Raw genomic sequence first — 9,791 nt, 5'->3', positions numbered from 1 at the left:
AAATAAAAAATGTTCTTTGGACACTGATGTACTTGTATTGGGTATATTTATGTTCTAGTAGATCAGGGTCAAAGACTTGAATTGAATTTAAAAACGCATTGTAGTTCTATCTAACTGAAAAAAAAAAAAATTGAAAGAAATGATCTCTGGAACTATTTATCTAAAATTTGAGCTACTCACGCCTACAAGAACTTTGACTTTGAAACATACCTTCCCCCAAGGTCAATATTCCAAATAAAGAAATCTACATTACTTCTCACTAAAAGTGAGTATGACTCAAAAAGAAACATGTCCAAGAAAACAGGCTTCTCTATACCTTCTTCATATAAGAAGAAAAAAAACACAAGTCACTGTGGTGAGAAATAACTACTTTTGAGTTGTTATATTATCTGCTATATTCCAAATTTTTGTGGTTGTTAGAAAATGTATTTGGAAATAAGTAAGTATAACTCATATATATAAATATACATCAAATATATCTAACTACATATTTAAGTGAGCTTTCAAGCAGAAATAAATATTCAGCAATAATTTTTTATTCTTCTTAAAATACTATTTCCTAGAGAGAGGAATAAGGCAGCTGCAGTAAACAGAAGGGGACTTTTAACTCAAGCTTAGCACATTTAGATGTATGCATATATAAAACCAAAATAAATCTATACATTACCATTTTGGGATATGACATTTTTGAAATGCTGATGTATAAGTTAAGGCATATAAAATAATTTTTACAACTCTATCTTCCTTTGACTTTAGCTATTGCATATTCTACCAAAATTCTACAATATTAGGTACATTAACTTCATTATTTCTGTATGATTACATTATAGTCATTTCTTAAAAAAAAAAGAAAGACAAATATATGATAACGCTTCTATGTGAAGTCTAAAAAAGAGTATAAATGAACTTATCTACAAAACAGAAATAGAGTTACAGATGTAGAACACAAGCTTAAAACCACCTAAGGGTAAGGAAAGTGGAAGGGATAAATTGAGAGATTGATATTGACATATACACACTACCATTAATACATATAAACTAGATAACTAATAAGGACCTATGCTATGTATAGCATAGGGAGCTCTACTCAGTACTCTGTAATGGCCTATATGGTAAAAGAGTCTAAGAAAAAGTGAATGTGTGTGCATGAAAGTGAAAAGTGAAAATGTTGATCCCTTAGTCGTGTCTAACTCTTTGCCACCTCACAGAGTATAGCCTGCCAGGTTCCTCTGTCCATGGAATTCTCAACACAAGAATACTGCAGTGGGTAGCCATGCCCTTCTTCAGGGGATCTTCCAGACCCAGGGATCAAACCCAAGTCTCCTGAATTGCAGGCAGAGTCTTTATCATCTGAACCACTAGTATGGATGTGTGTGTCAATGTGCTTCAGCCATGTCTGACTCTCGGCGACCTTATGGACTGTAATCCCCCCGTGGGGTTCCTCTGTCCATGGACTTTTCCAGGCAAGAGTACTGGAGTGGGTTGGCCATGTCCTTCTCCAGGGGATCTTCCTGACCCACGAATGGAACCCGTGACACTAACCTCTTCTGCATTGGCAGGTGGATTTTTTTTTAACCACTAGCATCACCTGGGAAGCCCTAACTAGTATGTATATGCATAACTAATTCACTTTGCTTTACACTTGATACTAGCACAATTTTGTAAACCAACTATACTCCAATAAGATTTAAAAAAAAAAAAGCATAAAACAAAAAAAAACCTTTTTAAATACAATGTCTTTTAAAATACAACGGCCTGGAGGATCACCTGAATGTACGTGATCCCTTCTGTATCAAGACACTGCTTTGCTGAAGGAAGCAAATCCTGAAAGTGGCTTTTGGAGGAAAAAACTTAGAAATTCCATAAACATGTTCACACTTAAGAAACAATAAATAAAACCAATGCTGCGTTTTAATGTAAGGGGCAAAGTTACACTTCCAAGGTTCAAAGGAGGGTCTGATATTTAAATAGAATGAGCAGTTTGATATGTTGCATCACTTAGTACTTTCCATTCTGAGATAAAGTTTCTTAAGATCTTCTGGTTATATTTACTTCATTACTAAAAGGTTTTAAAGCATTTTACATGTAAAAATTTTGCTAGCCACTCTGTATTTTAGTACCATCATCCTTAAACCATTAACTAGTCATTACACTTAAATTTTGCCAATATTAATTGGAAACATTACATCAATATTTTACCCTTTACTATGGTCTGATTGTGTCCTCACAAGATTTGTATATTGCATCCTAACCCTAAAGGTGATGGTAATAGGAGGTGCTGCTTTGGGAGTTAATTAAGTCACGAGGGTCAAGCCATTATGAAGGGGATTAGTGTTCTCAAAGAGTCCTCAGAGAGCTCCCAACCTCCTTCCAACACATGAGAACACAGAAGTAGGCAGTCTGCAGCTCAGGAGAGGGCCTTGACCAGAATGTAATCATGCACAGTGATCTTGGACTTCCAACCTTCCAAACTGGGAGAAATAAATGTCTGTTTATAAACTATTCAGTCTGTGATGCTTTAGTATGGTATAAAGCAGCCTAAACAGACTAAGATACATTTCTAGACGTAAAAATTCAGTGAAATATATATATATGTAAAATATCTAGCACAATTCCTGGCATATGTTTAGAATAATGTAAAATGTTGGGTGTGTGTGTGTGTGTGTGTGTGTGCACTTATATCTTTGTGTGTTAGTGCATAGGGGCACATACAGAGTTAATTCAGGAACAAACATATATCTGGATAGGAGAATTCGTAAAATGTTTAGCTATAAATAAATTTCTAGAGATTGTATTTGTCCCCCAAACCATGTGGAAATTTCATTGAATAATATGTTAATTTTGTTCCTTCTTTTTCCTTTCACAATTTATATTGTTCATTATTTAGTTGCATAGTCGAGTCCTGTTCTTTACAACCTCATGGACTGCAGCACGCCAGGCTTCCCTGTCCATAATTTATACCAAGTAATTATTTGTGTGGAAATATCAACTATGTTGGATAACATGCAGGTCTTAATGGAATTTGTGAACCCACTTAATTTATATTTCCTTGGCGTCTACAAGACTTCTTAGTGGTCATGAAGGAATTATGGAGGAAATCACTCAAATCCAGTATGACTCATTTAGACAAGAGTTTTCAGAATCACACCTAACCAAAAATTCTATTTGGGGATCATGTGTTATCCTGATTTGTTTTGAATGCTTTATGTACATCTTATCATGTTATAATTGATCTTCAACTTGTTTCCCAGATAAATGATGTTTACTTTCTTTCTCTTTGAAGGAAAATTCATATAACTTCTCTTAGAAATATTTCCAGTAAAACATTCCTCAGAGCTTAACAGCTCTCAACTTTATAAAGATTTCCATGATTAAACAGATTGCAATGTTATAAACAAATTTCTACATTAATAGCTTTCCTACCAAAATACTGGTGACAAAGTTTGAAGATGTGAGTTCATATCTATTTGAGTCTATTTCTTTTCCATATTAAATATAGTTTTATTTAGATCACAGTTCATAGAAGACACTCAAAAGGCTCAATATTTTTGCTAAAAACACAAATACTTAAGATGGAGTCATTCTTACATAATACTAACAATTTTCATACAGATTGTGATAAAGGATCCAGATGGCTTTTGTCCTTATTGTTTTTCTACCCCAAGTCCATCACAATATCTTAGCAGAGTACTGTATATTCAGTGGACAGTTATTAAAAAATTAACTAGGATTCTTATCAGCTATATGGAGACTTTATAGCATGAATAATAATAGAAATATAAACAAGTGGCATTTTAAAGGTAAATGACATTTATATTTTTTGGATCAATGTTTTCTCCCTTTGTGTAATGTACTTGATATAATATTTAAGAAAATAACCCTATATGCAGAACAGAAAAAGAGACACAGAATCACAGAACAGACTTTTGAACTTTGTGGGAGAATGTGAGGGTGGGATATTTGAAAAGAACAGCATGTATACTATCTATGGTGAAACAGATCACCAGCCCAGGTGGGATGCACGAGACAAGTGCTCGGGCCTGGTGCACTGGGAAGACCCAGAGGAATCGGGTGGAGAGGGAGGTGGGAGGGGGGATCGGGATTGGGAATACATGTAAATCCATGGCTGATTCATATCAAGGTATGACAAAACCCACTGGGAAAAAAAAAATAATAATAATAAAAATTAAAAAAGAAAAAAAAAAATTATAGTATTAAGTAATAAAAGAAAGTTCCTGAAAGTGTGTATACATATCAAAATATATTACATTGCTCAAATATGTAAAAACAGAATATATGTTTATAATAGATATATATATATAGATAATATACCTATGTCTATAATATATACAATGTATGTCTATTATATGTATATTCATGGAATACATGTGTTTATGTATACATAAGTACATATCTATATAAAAAAAAGAAGAAAAAAAAAAAAAAGAAAATATAAAATACTGTGTACTGATCACAGAGCCTTTATATTTCCTCTGGTCATTTCTTTCCAATTGAATGGTATTTTTTGAATCTGAGATCCAATTATCGTCATTTGAGGAAAGATTCTCACTACCAATTTAATATAATTTTTTTTAGCAGTCTACAATGATACATGAAGGGAATATAACTATGTCCTTATTTGGTGTTAAATTATCTACTTCATGTAATAAGCAAATGTTGAAAATGAGGAGAGGATGTTCTGTACAATTTTTCTCAAATGACACAGATTGGATGTCCAGTAATGGGCTCCAGATTTGATTTCTGGTCAATTACTCACATTTGAGACCACATTTTATATATCAAGTTTAGCCTCTCTTTCTTGAGCTTTTTCCCATTTAATAAGCACTTTCTATTTATGTAATGCCTATATCTGAGAAATTTAATATAACTCAGACTTCTCATTAATTCTGATGATATAACTGTGAATTAGATGAGTCTGCCTTTACAGTGATGGAAACTGAGGTAGAGATAGTTGGAGTGGCTCTCATACAATCTCACCATCTCTCATTTGTAAAGATCTGCCTTCAAGGAGGAATTGTCACCTCATATCCATTCAACACTGGTAGGTCACCATGTTCAAAAGTTTCCATAGTGACTGTCCCAAACTTTTATATTTTGCAGCTCATTAGCTGAAAGAGATGCTTCAGTTTTTGCTACTGCATGTATGTCTGGCAGGAAAAATCTCTGCACTCAGTAAAACAAGAGTGAGGAAAATAGTGGCTACTCAAGAGCCAATGAAGCCCTTACAACTGTATATTTCTCAGTCCATTATTTTTCTGAATACAAAATGAAAATAATAAACAGAGAGTCTCAGGTATTACTGTTCAATAATCACTCTGAAAAGAGGAAAGCAGGCATCCATACTGAAATGTGTCCCCCTAGAGAAACCTCCTTTTTAAAGAGATATTTTTAGTGTGAAATGATGCACCAAAGGAAATGTTAGCAAAAGTAGGAATGATGCTAAACTTAACCAAACAGTAGGAATTATTATTATTATTTTTTCTAACTCAAAGTTCAACTTTTTTTTTTATTTTTAGGAAATAAAGAACATTTTATTTTGGACTGTGCTATTTTTTTTTCCCAATTATTTTTATTAGTTGGAGGCTATTACTTTACAATATTGTAGTGGTTTTTGCCATACATTGACATGAATCAGCCATGGATTTGCATGTGTTCCCCATCCTGATCCCCCCTCCCACCTCCCTCCCATCCCATCCCTCTGGGTCATCCCAGTGCCCCAGCCCCGAGCACTTGTCTCATGCATCCAGCCTGGACTGGCGATCTGTTTCACACGTGATGATATACATGTTTTGATGCTGTTCTCTCAGATCATCCCACCCTCGCCTTCTCCCAGAGTCCAAAAGTCAAACAGTAGGAATTAAACTGATCATTAAATGATATTAAGAGTTGATCTGGAAACACAGCATGTCAATTCCAGTTGTTAATCTGTAGCAGAGCCTGACTTCCCAATACTTGCTTTAAGATTCTATTATTTTGAGGAGTCATTTCTGAGATTCTTTTCATACAATTATAACTTTTGTCTTTTCTAGAGAAGTCTAAATTTAACCGAGTTACTAATTATAGTAATAGAATGCTATCCTTGATTTTTATATTTTTAGAAAATAAAAAGTACTAGCATACCTAATGAATTACTCTAAAATTGTTAAAACTCTGAATGTGTTCTATGTATTTAATAACATCACAGTTAGTATAATTTAGCAATATTTGAATAAAACAGAAAAAAAGTCCTCATAGCACATATTTATCATACTCTTCAAGAAGGAGACAAAGGTAACCACCTACAATATATTCAGGAAAAAGGAAAGTAAGCATCATGGTTTACAGTTAGAGATGTAGTACAGGCCAGTGGTGGCTCCCTGCAATGCAATGTGAACTTCTTTGAAAGATGTGAAATAATACAAGCAGAAATGATAGATGGAGGAGAATTTCTGCTTGAAACAATGCATAGAAGGGATTATCCAAATCACCCTCTGTGAAAACATGCTGTAGCTGTTGTTCTCTTTGTGAAAGCAAGAGGAGAAAATCAATATATAGTAGCAGAATATATTTTTAATGGCTTAGTTTTTTCCGGTTTGTTTTTCCAAAAATGTTTTTGCAATGTGACAAATTGAACTTGTGGAACTTGTGTCTATACTGATACTGTTGAGATCTTAACATTTGGTTTTTTTCAAGTACAAAATGAGTGGGATGCAATATAGCAGGGTTTTCTAGATAATTACTGCCTCAGAAATACTGAGGGTACTTGGTAAATTTCAGATTCCAAACTTCATTAAAGGTCTACTACTCAGTACCTTTTGCTACTATAACAAATTAACCACAAAATTTCTTAAAACAAGACAAGTTCTGGAGGTCGGAGTCTGAAAAATAGGTCTCACTGGGCTAACATCAAGGTGTCAGCAGGGCTGTTTTTGTTCTGGAAGCTCTAGGAATAACCTGTTTTCTTGTCTTCTCCAGCTTCTAAAGGCTTCCAGCATTCCCTGGATCTTTGCCCCCTCCTCTATCTTCAAAGCTAGTAGGGTCGCATCTTCAAATCTTTCTCTTCCTGGTACTAAAGTCACATGACCTTTTTTGATTTTTGACCTCCAGCTGCCTTCTTTTAAGGACACTTGTGATTATATTAGGCCCACCTGGATAATCTAGGATATGCCTGATGTCTCAAATCCTTAATTTACTCACATGTGATATGTATTTGTTATGTAAAATAATATATGTAAGGTTTTAGAGATTAAAACTTCAACACCTTTGGGGCCATTTTTCTGTTTACCAGGTCAAATTTTGGTAGAACTAGATAATCTCACTTAGCAATTAAACTCTGTATTCAGCAATGTTTTTGTTAGTATATACAACTATTTACTTATTGATTCATCTATATAATCATTATTTTATTCATTATTAACAAGCGTTTGTTTCATACCTGCTGGATGTGAACCACAGAGTCGGTCCATGGAGACATAAAATGAATTAAAAAAGAAATGTCTACCCTCACTTCATCGAGCTTAATTGTTCAATTTTTTTTAAACAGAATTCATGTATTTATTACCTGATATGTGCAAGGTGTGGTCTACTTACAAATAATTAGACATGCTCATGTAGTAGACAGAGTATGTAATGTATTGTTTTCATTGAAATTACAGTTATAATTTCAGAAGTGGATTGTAAGATAGCATAGACATCCATAGGAATATAACACAAATTTACAAAGTAAAAAAAAAAAAATGAAGTCTGTGAAACTACAACCTAGGGAGATATACTAAGCAATTGACATAGTATGAGGGTGTTAATAACATCAAATTTATCCCATTAGAAGATAATGAGCTCTTTTCTCTCTGCACCCAATGGAGATTAATTTAAAAACATGTATTTTATGCATGTTCCTCACCTCTTTTGATAAAATAAAAGTGCTAAAAGTGGTCACCTGGGGGTGGTTTTTACTTTACTTTTTATTCTCTTTTCTGAGAAGAAACATGTTGCATAACTTCTATTGCACATAGAATAGTATTATAAACATGTTGCTATTTGGATTCCTGGCCAAGTGATTCCATTAAAGGATGTTAAGTTAAAGGATGTGTTTTCTGTAATTATCATATCAGAACTTACAAAAAGTTCCTCTACTTTAAAAATGTTCAAAGCTAGGCCACAATCTGTTAATTCCACGTGATCAGTAAAAATCAGCAAGTTTCTGAAAGTAAGCAATAGCTCTCATTCTCCATAGGCATGTTTTTCTGAAATCAAGCTCCAGGAATTCTCATTTGTCTCAGGCTCACTCTGTTTCTCTAAGTTTCCGTCTTCCCTGTGGCTCCCACCTGTTTTTTTGTTCGTTCATTTGCTTGTTTTCACCATAGCTACTGTCCACTCTTCCTCCCCTGGGATAGCAGCAGAGATGATTTGGGTATGAGTACAGCCCCACATCACATGAGCAGTTCTCGCTTCTGTTTTCTCTTCAGTTACTCCCCGCTTTGAAGCTGTTTCCTAGGTATTTATGTGTCCTTTTGAGTTTGCTTCCTGCTTTGAACTTTCCCTGAGCTTTCTGTTTCTTCAAATGTCTACACTGTGCTTTCGATTCTCTTAACAATGTGATGAAGAAAACCTGATGAGATGATCTGAGCTGTGTTGATATGTACAACTGGCTTTATATGATTCCACTTTCAGAAAACATGCTTAATAGGAGCCATCAATACTAAAAGCCTCTCAGTCACCTGTCCTTTAGTATATTCAGGATGCCGAGCCATGCTAAGTCAATTCAGTCATGTCCAGTTCTGTGCAATCCAATGGACTGTAACCCTCCAGGCTCCTCTGAACATGGACTATTCCAGGCAAGAATACTGGAGTGGTTTGCCATTTCCTTCTCCAGAGGATCTGGAAGATCCAGGGGTGGAACCTGTGTCTCTTAAGTCTCATGCATTGGGAGGTGAGCTCTTTCTCACTAGAGTCATCAACAGTAAAACATGATGTATCTGTCTGAAGAATACATTTCACTTAATTTTAAGTAAATGAAAACACTGCTTTTGTATTATTCAGTAGAATATACAATTAATGTTGGATTCTTCATGTTGGAGCCAAGTCTCTAGCATATTTTGTCCTTGTGATAGTTCGTTTCAGATTCACAGAGATCTAGAACCCTACAGAAAACATAGTTAAATCTGTGGCTATTACAGATATTTCTGTAGAAAAGTTTGGGAGTAACTCCCTAAAAATAGTGGGATTTAGCTTTAGTTGAACAATTGTTCAGAAGCCCTCGTTATACACTTGTATCAACCTTACAAATGGAGAAAGCAGAGGCTAGCTTTGAATTCCACATTTGGAGTAAATTTTTGTAACTACCTCTTCAGTGATAAGAGAAACAGTTGAGAAGCAGAGATATTAGAGTAAAAAATGGCTGCAAAAAATGGGATAATGCAAAGCATTTTTTTGCTTTTAATCCTTGCCAGCAGCTATCACACTTGCAGCAACTTCAGGTGTGACAAGTTTTCAGATCTGTTGGTCAAGAAGGAATCAGACTATGCAAGTTAGATGACGATGACAAATTATTTAGAACCACACCCTCATTTTACAGATGAGAAAATGAGGTGTGGAGAAGGTGAAGAGATTTTTCTTTGATCTCACATCCCCTTGTTGGAAGAAGTAAGCAGTGTATTAAGGGAATTAATCAAGAAGTATTTTTATTATAATTAAAATAAAACAAGTTGAGTCAAGGTAAAATGGAAATTTATTAGATCATGTAAGCCAACCATAAAATGAGTGGCAGTTGAGTAGCACTGAGGGTAGCCTGG

Source organism: Dama dama, chromosome 17 (genome assembly GCF_033118175.1).
Source record: "Dama dama isolate Ldn47 chromosome 17, ASM3311817v1, whole genome shotgun sequence".
Lineage (NCBI taxonomy): Eukaryota > Metazoa > Chordata > Mammalia > Artiodactyla > Cervidae > Dama > Dama dama.
Note: the sequence above shows the minus strand (reverse complement) of the source record.